The sequence below is a fragment of the Mustela putorius genome, unplaced genomic scaffold (assembly GCF_011764305.1).
Source record: "Mustela putorius furo isolate JIRA1106 unplaced genomic scaffold, ASM1176430v1.1 tig00003896_pilon_pilon_pilon, whole genome shotgun sequence".
Taxonomy (NCBI): Eukaryota; Metazoa; Chordata; class Mammalia; order Carnivora; family Mustelidae; genus Mustela; species Mustela putorius.
The window spans coordinates 7171592-7189520 of record NW_025422045.1 but is presented as its reverse complement, the minus strand read 5'-3'; positions in this window follow the sequence as shown (position 1 = coordinate 7189520).

Genomic DNA, 17929 nt, shown 5'->3' with positions numbered 1-17929 from the left:
TTAGGAGAAATAAATAATTTTGTTTGAAGCCATCAAGTTCTGGGTTGGTTGGTTCTGTAGCAATTGATAAGTGAAACACAGCGGCATCCCCAAGTCACTGTGGGTGTATACATAAACCGCATACATGTCCTTTACAGGACAAGTAGTTTAAAGACAATTGCTTTCTTTGGAAGTTCCCCATATAAGAAATGGGCTTCTTAGGGAATATATAGTGGATAGCCTAGGAATTTGCACTAACAACATTAAGCAAATAAAACATATACACCAAAAATATGTGTTGCCTCTACCAGTATCTCGCTAGTCTGTGAAAAGTATGCACTTTAAGCATTTTTGTTCTGAAATATTTCTGGTCTACACAAAGGATAGAAAATAAATATCCAACAATGCATACCACCCCCTCGCTAAAGAAAGACTACTGTAGGTACAATGAAAGCCCCTCCCCAGTCACATTCTCCTTCCTCCCTCCCTGGAGGGAATCACACTGTCCCTAATGGGTACTTATCATTCCCATGCAAATCTATATGTAATATATTGCTTTGCAGTTTTATAATTTTATGTAAAAGGAATTATCTGTAGGCATCTGCAACAGTGTCAGATTTTTTTTTTTTTTTTTTTTTTTTTACAGATCAGAAGCAGGCAGAGAGAGAGAGGAGTAAGCAGGCTGCCCACTGAGCAGAGAGCCCAATGCGGGGCTCAATCCCAGGACCCTGGGATCATGACCTGAGCCAAAGGCAGAGGCTTTAACCCACTGAGCCACCCAAGTGCCCTGACAGTGTCAGATTCTTGAGCTTTATCCCTGTTGGTGCAGGTGGAAAAACACTGGGCTCTATTCTTGGAAAAGTGTAAGGTGCTCACCCAATGGGAGTCAAGCATGGGAACTGGGACCCCAGTGTGACACAAAGTCACCTCCTTTTTTCCCTTTGCCTCTCTTCCACTAGTGTTCGTATGTTAAATGTGTGAGTACACCAAGTGATTCTGCCCAAATATCAAATGAATGCAAAGCAGAAGGCAGGGTCTCTGTTGTTGTCTGACAGAAATGTAATGTGAACCACATATGTCATTTTAAATCTTCTACCAGCCACATTTTAAAGAGTAAAAAGAAACACGTCCATAAATTATAATAGCACATTAAATAACACCCGATGTATCCAAAATATTATTTCAATATGTAATCAGTATGAAAATTACTAAACAGTTTTTTTCATATCAGCTATTGAAACCCTGATGTGCATTTTAGAGTCAGAGCCCATGTTAACTTAAAAGAGCTCCATTTCAAGAGCCTAGTAGCCACATGGGGCCAGTTGCTACGTTATTAGATAGCACAGATTTACGTTTAAAATCTGACCTGGGGGTGCTTGAGTGGCTCAGTTGGTAGGCTATCTGACTCTTGATTTTGGTTCAGGTCATGATCTCAGGGTGGTGGGAACAAGCTCCCACGTCGGGCTCCGTGCTCAGCAGGGAGTCTGCTGGAGCTTCTCTCTCCCCCTCTGCCCCCCCCCACATGTGCGTGCTCTCTCTCTCTTTTGCTCAAATCTTTTAAAAAATAATAATAAATAAAGTAAAATCTGACCTGCAAATACATGCCAAGTAATCCTCAGCGTGTCAATCTTCATATTAAGGAGCAGACACCGTGAGGGGGGTTAATATCTTTCCATGAGGCTAGAGGACGTCTTTGCACGGAAGGCTTCAGGGATGCTGGGATGGTGCGGGCAATGCAGACTAAGTGGTTGGGGAGGCCTGGTGGGAGGCTGCAGCGTGCTCCCCTTATATAATCTTAGGAAGGTCACTCGACCTTCCCATCTTTTGGGGCCTCAGTTTCCCGCTCCATAAAATGAAGGACGGACTGGGAGTGTTTTAAAGGGTTTTGTAGCACTGATGATCTAGAGTTTTCTACTTCCCATGACGAGACTGCCTTGGGATAAGGACTGTGCTGGTCCTGCGCTGAAGGGTTGGGAGACTGTCTTTCCTGCACAGAGCACCATTAGAGAGGGACTCCTGCATGTCCCACCGAGCCAACACGTAAACCTCTGTTCTTTCAAGATGACCACGATTCCGCCCCAGGCCAGGCTGGCTCCACAGAAGTCCCGTCAGAAAGAACCACAAACCAGCTCCCCTGAGTGGCACAGGCCAGGCGGCACTTTATTTAGAGGAATCCACACAGGGATGCTACAGTTTGGTCTGGGAATATGATTATACGGTTTTGATGTGAATTGGCTTACGGGAAGTCAAAAGTACTGGCTGCAAATCCCAGCTCACATCACATTTACTGTGCTCTGCCTCAGTTTCCCTTTTTCTCACATTGCCAGCAGAGCTGTTATCTTCCATATGCCGGTTCTGTCCTGCTCCCCAAATCCTTTTTTAAAGAAATACAAGTATTGAGGCGCCTAGGGGGCTCAGTTGGTTGAGTGCCTGACTCTTGGCTTCGGCTCAGGTCACTATCTCGGGGACATGGACTCCAGCCCCACGTGGGGCTCTGTGCTCACCATGGAGTCTGCTGGAGAATCTCTCTCTTTCTCTCCCTCTGCCCTTCTCCCTGTTCACGTGTGCTCTCTCTCTCTAAATGAATAAATAAAATCTTTTAAAAAAAAAGAGAGAGAGAGAGTTACAAGTCTTTACCTAAATCCTGCATAAATCCAGGTTTTGAAGTAGTTTCTAGTGGAAGCCAGATGTGAAGTCAGGGAAGATCTCAAGCTTCATCTCCTTTTCTTCCTCAAAATCTAGTGGTTGTAAGGAGGACAGGTGGCCATACCTCGCCAGGGGAGCAGAGGAAAACACAGAGAGATGGTAGCTTTTACTTTGTTCATCAAGCCCTCGGTGGGAGAGGGGTAGAGATCTGAGCTGTTCGCATTTTCCAAGGTCCCTTTTGAGGTGGGTGCCAAAGGGACGGGCTCTCAGTCACTCCTCTCTAATTAGGGGTTGGAAGGAAAAGGAAGGCTCTCTTCCTAATGTAAATTTCTATCAACAGTCAAGAGGTCCACTGGTCCGGGCCTTCTGATTCTAGGCGATCTGCCATTAGACAGAAATCTAAAGATAATGCAGTGTTACAGCCCTCCCCACCTTCCTTATTTGGGGCATCACCACCCAGACATTGCAGGCTCATTCAGAAATCACCTTCTCTCCAAGAGCTCATTTCTCCTGGAAAGTCTCTGGTTTGATCCTCTCAGGGTAGTGACATTTATTTTCAGATATGATTTTTAAATTTCAAAAGTAGGGGCACCTGGGTGGCTCAGTGGGTTAAAGCCTCTGCCTTTGGCTTAGGTCATGATCTCAGGGTCCTGGGATCAAGCCTCACATGGCATCGGGCTTTCTGCTCCGAAGGGACCCTGCTTCCTCCTCTCTCCCTGCCTGCCTCTCTGACTACTTGTGGTCTCTGTCTATCAAATAAATAAATAAAATCTTAAAAAAATTTTTCAAAAGTAATCTAGAATTCAATTTAATTTAAAAAGTTATACATGGAGATAAATACATACACAGATATATATATATATATATATATATATATATACACACTCACATAAAAATCTGGTAAAAATTAAAATATTATAAAAGAGTATTCAACAAAAAGTTTCCTGTGTATTATTTCAAAGCTGTTCTATGCATAAAAAAGTACTTTTTCAGGGTACTTAGCTGGCTCAGTTGGTAGAGTGTGGGACTCTTGATCTCAGGATTGTGAGTTCGAGCCCCACAATGGGTATAGAGATTACTTAAACATAAATTCTTTTTTTTTTTTTAAGATTTTATTTATTTATTTGACAGGGAGAGAGAGATCACAAGTAGGCAGAGAGGCAGACAGAGAGGAGGAAGCAGGCTCCCCGCTGAGCAGAGAGCCCGAAGCGGGACTCGATCCCAGGACCCTGAGATCATAACCTGAGCTGAAGGCAGAGGCTTTAACCCACTGAGCCACCCAGATGTCCCTAAAAATAAATTCCAAAAAAATATTTTTTCAGGCTTAAAAATAAAGATGTCCTGTTTAATTTTAAAGCTTCTTTAGCTCAAGACAAAGTAGAAAGGCAGAAACTGTGGATTTAGAAAACAGAAAAGAAAAGAAAAAAAAAAAAAGCCTGGGCTATAATTGTTTTAAATGATGTGTTGATGTGTTGAGTTTAAAAATATTTTGATGTGTTCCAATGCATGGAAAACAAGATGCTGTGAATCACTGACTGTCCCGAATAAACTATCCAATATGATTATATATTTTTGTGTTCACTTGGCAAGGTCACCTTGACGAGTTTACACAATATTATACAGAAAACAGAAAGCTGCCACATAAACTGGAGTGAGCAGGGAGGGAGGGGAAGGAGCAGAATCCTCGCTTGAAGAAGCCTCAAGAATGGAAAGAGATGGCAGATGAGAGAGGTAGGTGAGCCGAGCTCCAGGCCCGGGCTTTCCTGTAGGGTTTTCTGCAACAATGGAGAAGCCCACAGTTTGTCTGAATACAATGACTGCTAGAGCTATGGAGCACCTGAAATGTGAGGGACCAAATTTTTCATTTCATTTAGTTTTAATTCGTTGGAATTTAAATAGCCACATGGGTTGGTTATTTTGGCAACGGACGAATAGAAGAAGCAAGGGAAGGAGATGGGAAAAGAGTAAGACACAAGTGGAAAAGTTGAGAACAGTTGCCTTAAGAGACAGTGAGGGAGCCTGGACCCCCCGGGAGGGATCTTCCTACCACTCTGGGGTTTATTGTGAGGTCTCGGTGACAGCAGCGCTGGAACGGCCTCCCCAGGGCTAGATTCTGGAACAGTGAGCATCTCACCTGTGCTGACCATGGGAGGCCTGTGGGCCTCAACTGCCTAATCTGTTAATGGAGCAGGAGTCTACCATCCCAATTATTCCTCTACCCTAATGTGTAAAATAAAACTTTACTCCAAGGAAAACCCACAGTTTTGATACACCACTAGGTGTCACCATTAACCAGAATGAATTTTTATTTTTATTATTTTTTTTGACCTGCAACATTTGGTTCAAGTTTTTTCTCTGAATCTGTATCTGATCTACACAATTTATTTGGCTATTTTTTCACTTTTTCATACAAAAAGCAAAGTAGTTTGTACTCTGGGACCCCACTAAATAGGGATAGTCATTACAATTTGATTTTTCTTTCCAGTTAAAACTCTGCTAGATGCCACAAACATGATATGTATGCATGCCACACATGCTCACTCGCTTGCTCATTCATTCACTAAACATGTACTGTGTGCCGGGCAGGGGCCTCCTGTACAGCTGTAGCTGTGTATGCTGTGTACTGCACAATCTGGGGGCACCTTTCACATAGAGCTCAATGTGAATGGTGCTCCCCAAAGCTGTTCAGCTCGGTGGCTCTTTTAGTGTCTGTTTTGTGCCATGTGGACAAAACCATGACCCTTGATCTTTCCTTCCTTTCTGTTTTCTTAGGATAGTTAGTCTAAAACCTTCTCTGTACCTGGAAATAAATATCTGTGCTGTATTTAAGTTTTGAGAGTCATACATACCGCATATAGCTTTCACCTTCTATCCTCAAAAGAATTTCCTTTCAGAAAAGTAATTCTCTGTGCTGAGCATATTTTATGAATAAAGCAATGCACTTAGCCAACTGGAAAAATAAAGTCATTGCCTTTGCCCTTGAGGAATTCAAGAAGAGGCTTGATCATACCTAAGATACAGAGGTTTTGCATATCTCAATCTAAGCTTTCACTACAAAAGCAGTAACAACAATTAAGCATGAGCCTGGGGACCAAGACTTCTAGATCCTAACCTGAATAGGCTTTCTTGGGGAATGTACTCATTAGGCCTCCCTGGGTCATGAGCCACCTTGAAACTTAGTGGCTTAAAACAACACCATTGATTACTCTTCACGATTCTGTGAGCCATTTGCACAGTTCCGATCCAGCTGATGTGATGGATCTCTGAGATTGGTAGGCGGCTCCTCTGGGGCTGGGTGACCTTGCTCACCTACCCTGAGATTGAGAGGCTTGTTTGTTGAGGAGGGTTCTACTGGGATGGCTTGTCTCAGTTCCGCATGCCCTCTCACCATCAAGCCCAGGTCTCAAGTGGCGATCTCATCATGGTGTTCTCAGGGCACCCAAGAGCCACAAGAGAGGGGAAACTTCAATATGCAAGCACTTTAGACTTTCTGCTTGGGTCATATTTGCCCTTTTCTCTGGCCAAAGCAAGTTACATACATGGTCACACCTGGACTCAGCCTGACAGGTACCACCCGAGGATGTGGCTCTAGGGAGGTGGGAACAAATTGGGGGCCATGACTGCAACAATCCATGGACGAGAATGACTATAATTCCTTCTTACTTCAGCTTTTATGTAATAACAACATTTTTAATGTAATAACGGTATGTGTTTTTCTCAGCTTTTATATGTAGATAGATAATAATACCTTCTTTGCCTATTGCCCAGACTTGCGAAAAGAATAAAGACACAGACAAAAGCGCTATGTATCACTCAAAAGCAACAATACAAACATTATTAATTTTACTCCAGTTTCTTCATTTACCTTTGCCATGTCTCCTCTACAACACGACAAATGTCTCCCACTTACTGGAAATTTCTATCGAAAGCAAAGGCCATGTTTCAAAAGAAATTCCATTTATCTTACAATCTTCACCTATAAATAGGTACACTTAGGGCCTGTGTGTAGCGTATGGTATAAGTAGGAGTATTATTCAGGAGCAGAGACCCAGGAATGTCTGACCACATGCCACATTCCACAATTGCCCCGAATGTTGGACTTTACAGGTACAACTTGTTTTTTGTGTGTTTTTGTTGTTGTTGTTGTTTTTGAAAGAGCATGCACAAGTAGGGGAAGGGGCAGAGGGAGAGGGAGAATCTTCAGCAAGTTCTACCCTCAGCACGGAGCCTGGCTCAGGGCTGGATCCCTCGACTCTGAGATCATGACTTGAGCTGAAATCAAGAGTTGGATGCTTAACCAACTGAGCCACCCAGGTGCCCCAGTGCAATTTATTCTAAACAGTTGCTTTGCACTGCATAGGCTGAGCACCTGTTACTACAGCACCCAAAGGGTTTATCCCATAATAATGAGAATGACGAGGTGTTTTCCGTGTCTGTTCTTGTTCCTATCCGCATATTGCTGAGTATTACTGCAGATTAACAACACCTCTGCAAATCCACATTCGATCTTGCTGGAACAAAGATTAGGCAAGAGCATTACTTCATCTTTACTAGTGACTTCTTTTTCCTACAATTCGTAATCTCCATCCTTTAATTTGATGAATAAGCATTAACTGAGCATTTACTAGGTGCAAAGAATTGCTGCGGAGATAGGAATAAGACACAGTCCTTGCCCTCCTCAAGGTCTCTATCTAATGGGACCGTGAGATGACTAAGAACAAATTGTAAGGCAAATCTGACCGATGAGTGCTCTGGGAAGCGTGAGGGAAGGAATGATTTATGCCAATGAGATGAACTTGGGAGGACATCATAAGACTGACGACTTTTGTTCTGCGACTTGATGAATGATTAGGCTTTCTCATTGTGTAAGATGGGTGGGAGAATTCCATGCCGAGGGAATTGTAAACAGATAAGGTGTCATGAACACGCATTCCAAAAAAGATCACCCAGGATGGTCTCAGTGTGAGTGAGGTATGTTGTGGTAAATGGAAAAGGAGGTGACTTGTCAAGTCCTTGAATGCTCTCGTTAAAGAGTTTACAAGAGGGCCTTCAATGGCCTATGATTAAAACATTCTCATGATGGTAATTATTTTAGAAATGTTACTCTGGCTTCTGGAAGGCAGCTGTGCTCACCACTATGCTACCAACACCACTCTGGCTTCTGGATCCCGATAAAATGGCAACCCATTTTAGGCTATTGGCTATCTTATGCAACCCAGTGCTGGGAGAGCCTCAGAAATGGGACAGCTGGTGAATCTGAGTCTCTAATGTAGTAACTGTGAGAAGCTTCTAGAGGAACAGCAAATAATTGGGTCCTAGGGTATGTGTGTGTGTGTGTGACTATAGTCTATGGGAGAAGGAGAAAGGTGCTACGGGGCGCAGGGAGGTTTTATCTTGGGCCCTTTCTTTCCCCTCTTTTTCCATGGACAGATTATGGTTTATCCCAACTCCAGTACAAAACGAAACGGAATCACTAGTTCTGCACCAGTAGGAAATAGGGCTTGTGGCTACACGAGGGCAGGCTTAACCCCTGGAGATAGGAAGAACCTAACAGGTGCAGGTAGACCCAGATTCCCTCTAAGAACAGCAACTGTTACTACTCCTCAGAGAGCTGGAGGTCTTGGCCAAGGTGTTAAGAAGCAATAGGTAAAAGGATCTGAAAGCAAGTGACAGGTGCCTGTTGGGCTCAGTTGGTAGAGCACGTGGCCCTTGATCTTAGAGTCATGAGGGCAAGCCCCGCGTTGTGTGTAAAGCCTACTTAAAAAAGGGAAGGAAAGAAAAAACAAGAAAAGTAGTGACAAAGCTGTCATTCTTTAAGGTGATCTGATCATCTATATAGCAAACCTGACAGAATTAATAGAATCCTGGCAAGGATGTCAGGAACAAGATCTGCTTACAAAAATCAGAAGTGTTCTCCTATATCAGCAATATTTAACCAGAAAATGTAATAGAAAATAACATACCTTTCGTGAGAGCAACGAAATTACAAAGTACCTAGTAATTAGCTTCATGAAAAGCTAAAAATGATTTTTAGAGAAAAAAATGAAAAACTATTAAAGGACATAGAATAAGACCTGACTAAGCAGGGAGAGAGAGATAGGCTGTAGTGATGGACAAGACTCCCTAACATGTAAAGATGCCCATGCTCCCAAAGTTAATCTAAAAATGTAAGGCAATTCCAATACATTCCCATAACTTCTTTGGCAGCATGAAAAGGCATATCCAGACATTTATACGGAAGAAGAAAATTGAGGTCCACAATTAGTTACTTTTGAGAAAAGAGCAAAGAGAAGGGACTCACCCTACTACATTTTGATGCTATGTGATAAATACCACAGTAGAAAACATGCACATAGACCTAGGACCACAAAGTGTACAGAAATAGGTACATGTGCCTTTGTGACAGATGGGAAAAAAGGCACCACAGAGCAAAGAGGACAGGGTAAGTTGCTTAGTAGATAGCACAGGGAAACTGACCACTACATGGAGAAAAATGAAGTTGAATCTTCGATACCCATCAACAAAGGTGAACTTCAGATGCATTAAAAATATGAACGTAAAAGGCAACTGTACAAAAAAAAAACATAGAAATATATATAGGAGAATATATTTATGATTTTAAAGTGGGGAAGAGTACTTTTAGAAAACAAGACCCTGGTTGGCTCAGTTGGTTAAATATCTGCCTTTGGCTCAGCTCAAGATCCCGGGGTCCTGGGATGGAGCCCTGCGTCAGGCTCCCTGCTTATCAGGGAGCCTGCTTCTCCCTCTCTCTTAGCCTTTCTCCATGCTTGTGCTCTCTCTCTCTCAAATAAATAAATAAAATCTCAAAAAAAAAAAAAACCCACCCCAAAACACAAAAAACCCAAGACCTAAAAAGTACAACCAGAGGCCAAAAAAATGGTGGGATTTCACTATTTCAGAATTAATGGTAATGGTGGATATTGTTACCAGAATTAGCGGACACGTAATAGACCGAGAAAAAAAATATTTGAGACTTCTAAAACCAACTGGGATTATTACCTAAAATGTAAAAAAAAATCCTACCAGTCAGTCGGAAAAAGACAAGAGAACCCAAGAGAAAAACAGACAAAGGATACGAATATATGACTCACACAAGAAAGTCTACTAATTCCGCTCAATTCCACCCGTTATAGATAAATGAAAATGAAAACAAGAGCAAGAGATCTTTTTATCCGCAAACTTGGTAAAAATCAGGAAACCGGGTAACACCAGCTTGTGGCAAAGTCTGAAACTTCTGCTCACTGGCTGGCAGAGGACACGGCTAGCACTCATGGAGGGCAGGTCAAGGATACACAATGCAGGGCACTAGTTCAAGCCAGGCGACAGGTTCGACTCAGTAACTATGTTGCAAGATGGAAAAAGAATTCAGGGAGAACAGGACTCCACTTCCTCAAAACAAAAGGCTGGCAACATTCGAAGGCGGGGAGATACTTAAAGGAAGTGCGAAAGGGAAAGGTATTCTAGCAGGTGTTAAAAAGGCTCAGTCTATGTGATGAGGCCACCCTAGATTTGTTCATTGGTGCGTATCTAGAGGAGAAGCAAGTTCTCCTGTGTCTGGGACAGGAGCCGGGGCTCCAGGTGGCAATGAGGTGACGCTCAAGGTGGGCCCAGCAAGCAGAGGAGAGGAAAAGGTTTGGGGTGGTAGACTGACATTTCAAAGAGCAGAGAAAGTATTTATCACTGCAAGCTTTCTCAAGTCCTTGCTCTAAGAGGAAGTTCGGGAGCCTACCTGCTAGAACAAAGAGCCATTTCTCCTGGCCACTTTGAGCTGTCACTGCTCGGAAAGTGAACACTTCCCGGGGGCTGGGGTCCTCCTAGGGACGACCTTATAGCACCGAAGTGGTGTTAGTGTGCCGTCCAGTCTCTCCGTGGAGCGGTTTGGATGGAGTCTCTAGGGGCCAAGAGCTCTGCAGTTCTCAGGGATAACTTGGCAGTACATTGTCAGGGTCAACTGTCGTAGACGTTGTAACCCAGCGATTCCCTTCCTGGGCCTCTGCTTCAGAGAAACACTTGCTCGGATCCTAAAGGGCCATCAGCAGAGACGCTCATCTCACTGGAGGGCCGGCAGCAGGGAATGGAGGGGGTCTGCCAGGGGCACAGTGGGTTCACACACAGAAACCACATAGAGCAATAGCGTGTATTTTATAAGTTCACATACGTATCCCAGAACATGTTATCCAAAACATGAAAGTGAAGGCCTGTGGGGAGGAGGGAAATGGAAGTATCAGGGATGGAGGAAGAAAATGAGAAAAAGAAAAGAGCAGCGCCTTACACAGCCGGATGATGAGGGGGGCGTAAACCGCACAGGCTACACTTAGAGAGAGACGGCGGTGGGGGGAGGTTGGTGCAGAGAAAGGCTGTCATTCGCAGCGTGGATGGAGAGCCAGAGGCTGGGGGCAGAGGCTGGCGGAGTCGCTGGGTGGTGCGGAGTGGTGGGGTGGGGGTGTGTGTGAGCACGGTTAGGAGAGCAGAGGCAATGGCAATGAAGCCAAACCCTCAGCGCTGATGAAAGACCTGGTGTGCACCAGGCCCTGTCGGGTTCTTCCATCCTGCTTGGGATCCTGGAAGCTCCCCGAAGGAGGGAAACTTTAGAACATCTGCTGCACTGAGGTGACCCCCGGGGTTTCTAACTTGGGCATCTGGGGGGGGGGGGGTGCAGTGTCCTTAACCAAACTGAGAAATAAGTGATGTGGGAAACACACAAATTCATGGCCTGGGGTGGCCCAATCTATCACTGTGGCACTGAGATATAAGAAGGCACTCCTGCTCAGGCAGAAGAGAAGTGACAGTCACCATAATAATTGGCATTTTCGTAACAACAGGAAATTTGAGTGTTATTGCACATCAGATACCATGCTTGAGCTGACTGCACCTGTTAGTTCGTTCACAACCCTCTAAATACTATTTTTTTAAAAAGCGTCTATTTGTCTATTTGAGAAAGAGAGATGGAGCAAGCGTGAGTTGGGGGAGGTGTGGAGAGACAGCATCTTCGAGAAGTCTCCCTGCTGAGTACCGAGCCCTCTGCAGGACTCAATCTCATGACCCCGAAACAATGACCTGAGCCAAAACCAAGAGTCGAACGCTCAACCGACTGAGCTACCCAGGTGCTCCTAAAATACTATGATTATCTCCATTTTATTTGTTAGGAAACTGGAGCTCAGAAAAGTATGAGCCTCTGGTCCCAAGGTCATGGAGCTTCCGCAAACCCACATCTTCTGATTCCATGTATCAGATGCTATACCACAGGCTTCCTTTTCATGTAATTCTCAGCAGTCTCCCCTGAGATAGGCTTATTCTCTTCATTTTACAAATGAGGCACGTGAGCCGCAGAGCCCTATAATGACGGATCCTGCCTCTAATTCAGACCCAAGGGCCATGGTCTTTTCATAGCCACAGCTGCACATCTGGCTGTGCAACTCTTCATGCTACCGAGCTATCGTGCAAAGCCCTTCATGCTACCGATTCAAGCCCTGCCCAAAGGTCAGAGTTGCTGAAGGAGACGCAGGGACCAAGTGCAATGCATGGGCCTTTAGGGAGCACAAATCAAAGAAGTGGTTAGCAGAACCACGGAGAGGACCGCTGGGGAAACATGATGGTGAGGAATTACTCTAGATTCTTGCGAGTGGTAGTAACACTGTGATTATGTTTTCAATAAGGGCGTCCTTTCCAAGAGAGATGTATGTCTAGATGACATCATATAGTGGTTGCCAAAGTGTGGGGCCTGGATCAGCAGCACCAGTATCATCCTGGAACTTGTCAGAAAGGCAGATTCTCAGTCTCACCCCAGACCTGCTGAATCAGAAACCCCGGCCGGGGTCTAGCAATCTGTGCTTGAACCAGCACTCTAGGGGGTTTTGATGCTCAGGAAAGATTAAGAACGCCGCTGAGTCTTGAATTTGTTTTAGACCAGCACCAGGGGAGGGGTGCCGAGTTGGTGAAGGTGTAGAAGGAGCAGGGCTGGACATGAGTTGCCAATTGTTGAAGCTGGGTGATGGGTACATGGGGCTTCATTCTAACTATACTCTCTGGGTTTTTTGTTTGTTTGTTTTAAAGATTTACTTATTTATTTGAGAGAGAGAAAATGAGATAGAGAGAGCGTGACCAAGGGGAAGGGTAGAGAGAGAAGCAGACTCCCCACTAAGCAAGGAGCCCGATGCAGGGCTCGATCCAAGGACCCTGGGATCTTGACCTGAGCCAAAGGCAAATGCTTAACTGACTGAGCCACCCAGGCGCCTGTGCCCTCTGTTTGTATACCTATTTGGAAGCTTGCCCTAGGACAAAGTTTTAAAAAATCTGAATTGTTTTTCTGCAGTGACCCCTTCCACCCCACCCCACCTCCAGCTGCTCTCTCCTTGCTCCTCTAGGTCCTTTTTCTCCAGCTTTCTACTGTCTGGAGTGTTCCCTCTTGGCTTCAGAAATGGTAGCTCCTCTTACTCTCCCTATTTGCCTTCAGTTTTCCAAATCTTAGAGGCTCCCTCTGCTCTGGTGCTGTCTCCTTTCCTCCCTGCTGATGTTTTTAAATGGCCCGTCTCTTCTCAGTCATTTCTCTCTTACGTGGCTCACTCTGTGTGTTTGCAGAACTGGATTTCTCCGAGGCATGGACCAGGACCACCTATCGTCCAAGACCTTTTCTCTGCACTTGCCACTTGGGATCTTTCTGCTGCTTTTGTTGGCACTATTGACTCTTTCTTGGGTAGTGTGACAAAGAACCACAGGTTCAACATGGCGTCACTGAGGCCAAGTCTTGAAACAGGGACTTAACACCTAACCTAACTGTAGTTTCAACCTCTCCTAGAAAGATAGTCTTCAGTGGTCTGTCAGGGAGATGCAATCTGCCCTGTGGGTCCTCTTCATCCACCCCCAAGGGAAGATAAAGTACTCTGCAGGAGGAAACCCCTGCCCCGGCCCCTGAGGGAAGGTGTTCTTGCCTGGACCAATCCTTTCTTTTGTTAATAACCTCTTTGTCCCACTCTTTTCCCCATAAAAACCTTCCATTTGGTACAACTGCTCTGGGGAGCTCCCTTCTATTTGCAAGAAGGGATGCTGCCTGATTCTCTAATTGCTTAATGAAGCCACTTAGATCTTCAAATTTGCTCCAGGGAATTTTTGTTCTTCCACTCTGGTCTATTGCTTCTTTCATTTAAAAAAAAAAAAAAAGAAAGAAAGAAAAAGAAAACATTTGCCTCTTGCAATGTTTTTAAAATTTAATTTGTGTAACACTCAATTTGTAACAGATTTGCTTAAAAAAAAAGAATTAACCTCAAACAACACAGAAGTGTAACAAGTAAAATTGTCACCTTGTTTCTTGGGACACTGTTTTCAAAATTTTTACTTCCTGCCACCCTAGCTAATGCCTCCTCCAGGTCTGAGTTCCTCCCTCCCCTCTCTCTGCCTTAGGTTCCCCAGGACAGCTCGTCATCTATGGAACTGGAAGACTACAGCCCATTGCTTTTTCAGACTGAAAGATGGAGAAAGTTCAAGGGGGAGGAAGAAGTGAAATAGAGAAGAGAAGAGCAAAAGCAAAACCAGTGAGTGGGAGGAGGGTGGTGGGCAGCCTGGAAGTGGGACAAGGAATGAAGTGTCTGTCCTGGATGTCTGACTCTGATGACTCCCCGAACTTTTCCCTTCACTGAGTGTCCTTGGTTCTGAGTCTTGGCTCTTGGGTTCTTCTAGGAGCTCTGAGGCCCAGAAGCTTCTTTAGAGGGCCAGTTGATGAAACACTGAGCACCACGTGAACCTAGAATGAAGATTCATGGTCATGCACTATGGCAGCTCCTGGCTGTGAACTTGGACCCCACCTTACGGGCTCACTTCCTGGCCAGTGCTATGTATACAATCACTTCCCCTTGTCCCCAAAGCCATCAAGCCACTGACTTACAATCTACCCACTGTCATATTTTTCTGAATCCCTCAAATTGTAACTTTGTTGCTCTTCCAGGAATTTCTTGACCCTCTTGAGGAAGTCCGTCAAGAAACTTGACTCCCTGTTTTAAATTGCTCATCTTCCCAGGTTTCATGACTTCCTGAAACTTGTCTTAAGATGTCAGTGTATGGGGGGGGGGGTGCCTGGGTGGCTCAGTGGGTTAAGCCGCTGCTCAGTGGGTTAAGTCCTGCATCAGGCTCTCTGCTCAGCAGGGGAGGGAGACTGCTTCCCTCTCTCTCTCTGCCAGCCTTTCTACCTACCTGTGATCTCTCTCTGTCAAATAAATAAATAAAATCTTAAAAAAAAAAAAAGGATGTCAGTGTAGGGACATCTGGGTGGCTTGGTCAGTTGAGCGTCCGTCTGACTCTTGGTTTCAGCTCAGGTCCTGACCTCAGGGTCATGAGACTGAGTCCCACGTTGGGCTCCATGATCAGTACAGAGTCTGCTTAAGGCTCTCTCCCTCTCTCTACCCCTCCCTCCTGCTTGCTCTCTTTCTATCTGTCTTTTAAAAAAACAAATAAATCTTTAAAAAAAGATGTTGTTGATGTAAAAATTATTAAGATCATGTAGAAATGTAGAAAGGTGCTGTGATCCAATGCTAGTTTTTTAATTAAAAAGTTGTATATACAACTTAGCATATTTAATTGATGGTAACTGGATAAATATTTTTGTTGTCATGGACAAGAACAAGAATGGAGTGTGCAGCTAGGATGGATTAGTGGACAATTCTTTTTCCTTTTATGAATTCCCTCTAAGCAATTGTTTTAAAGATTTTATTTATTTGAGAGAAAGTGAGAGCTAGAGAGAGAGAGAGCGCACACAGAAGGAGAGGGAGAGAGATAAGCAGCCTCCCTACTGAGTGGGGAGCCCAATGCGGGACTTGATCCTAGGGCCTGGGATCATGACCTGATCATGATGGGATCATGACAACTGAGCCACCCAGATGTCCCCGTCTAAATAATTTTGTTCATAAAAATCATTTGGCCAATATGTTTCCCTGTTCTAGCTCGATGTTGAGAGTTCTGTTTCCTGTCCTGGCGGGGACTGCTTTGTCCAGCACCAGACTCTTGACTCTTCAGAGAATCACCATGTTGCCCATCCCCCAGGTGGAAGACCACAGGTATGTGTGTGTGTGTGTGTGTGTGTGTGTGTGTGTGTGTGTATGCATTTATTTTACTCATGATCTCTTAATTTATTTCTTTCCCTTGAACTGTGTTAACATGGCTTTTCTCTCAGAGGTATAAAGACCTCTGAGATCTTTCTTATCACAGATCAGATGCCTTTGCTAAAGACAAACACCTTTACAGATGCAAGCATCAATATACTTTGTAATTATGGCGTATGGAATCCTCCCTAAATGTCTCAAAAGAATTTCACAAATTCTCACTGGAATTAATTGGCATAGTCTCTGTTATAAAATGGACTGACTGAGGTATCTGAAGTATTTCTCTTTCCTGAGCCCCACCTCCAAGGGAAACAGAATTTGAAGGGAGAGAACCCCCAAGTTTCTGGGTTCTAGTTTTCTAATTCTCTGAACATCCTTTAAGGACTCTGTCTCTTGCCATCATTTCTACCCACCACGAAACCCTGTTGAGTCGAGAAAACACAGCTGTGTCTATCAAAAATAACTTTTGCAAGGGTGCCTTATGGGCACAGTCAGTTAAGTGTCTGACGCTTGGTTTCGGCTCAGGTCATGATCTCGGGGGTCAGGAGATCGAGCCCTGAGTCGGGCTTCATGCTCAGTGGGGAGTCTGCGTGTCCCTCTCTCTCCCCCTCTGCCCCTCCCTCTGCTCTCTGTCTCTCTTTCTCAAATAAATAAAATATTTGGAAAAAAACGAACATTTGCATGTCATTGTTAAAAAACTGAAATGCAGATGTACAGAATTTAGTTATAATTTATTCCACTGCAAAGTGAGCCTCAAACTCTTGTTTCTGTTTTCCCTAGCTCACCCTTTTATTACAAGAGGGTATAACTCAGGAACGGATGGAAGAACGGCACAGGGTGAGGTCTGTGGAAGGGGTGCCGTGCCTCTCCAGGGCCCGCTGTTCCCCACATCTCCACGTGCTCACCGACCCAGAAGCTCTCCAAACCCCGTCTTTTTGGTTTTTTTTAATGGAGGCTTCGTTACATGGGCCTGACTGATGAAATCATTGGCAACTGGTGACTGATTCAACCTCCAGCCCCTCTCCTCTCCCCTGAGCCCCACACTCTTAATTTCAAGGATGGGGGATGGGGAAGGCATAAAGGAGTGAGCTCCTTAGGTAAGACTTCTTTACTCTGTGAGCTCACCATGCAGCCTCTCCTCAGGGGAGTCTCTCTAGTTCACTGGCCGTGCTGTTCTGGGTGAGAGAACTCTGATGCCTTGGCTGCCTGTCCACTCTCCTGGTCACTGGGTACACCTGAGCCCTTTCTTGGGGCTTGAGAGGCAGCTGGATCCTTGCCACGGCTGGGCTCTGGCCAGATAAGCAACTCAACTTGAAAGGCTTGGAAGGAAGCTCCCTGGCCTCCGCCCGTCCATGCCTTGAAACCAGCAATGTTAACCGCACCAGGGTCCCAGCCCACTCAGCTCTCTGTCAGGCACTGGGGCCGAAGGAAGGTGGGGGTGGCTTGCCAGTTTTCTTTGAAAGGAAAGGAAATGAGGGATCAGGTTGTTGATTCCTGCGATTGTACCCAACAAGAGTATCTAAGCAAGGGGAAATTACCAGCTTATTATAATAGCATGCACTATCTCTGAGCTCAGGAATACCTCCCAGCTCCAAGATCCTAGTGCTCAGGCATTTCTTGTGATAAAGTAATTCAGAGTCTACTTGATTAAAAAGCATTATTGCCTCATTAGGAAGACTGGTTTGTTAGGGTAAAAGTGATACTCTTTGAGAGGCCAATGTGTAGAATTCGGAGAAAAGGGATGTCTGGAAATCATCATTCATTCTTCTCTTAGGGTTCATGGAAGTTGGTGTGGTTGCCCAAATGAGGGAAGTTGATGGGGTTGCCTAACCTAGGAACTATGGGTAAGACAGTCTCCCTTCAGCCATTCAAGGCCTTTCTTTCTTTCTTTTTTTTAAGATTTTATTTATTTATTTATTTGACAGAGAGAGATCACAAGTAGGCAGAGAGGCAGGCAGAGAGAGAGAAGGGGGAAGCAGGCTCCCTGCCGAGCAGAGAGCCCAATGTGGGACTCGATCCCAGGACCCTGAGATTGTGTCCTGAGCCGAAGGCAGAAGCTTTAACCCACTGAGCCACCCAGGCGCCCCATCGAGGCCTTTCTATACCAGAGAACTACCATTAATATCACACTCCTTATGTGCCACTGGGCTAAGGTCTTTACAGGCCTAGCTTTTCATATTTATTTCTCCCTATTG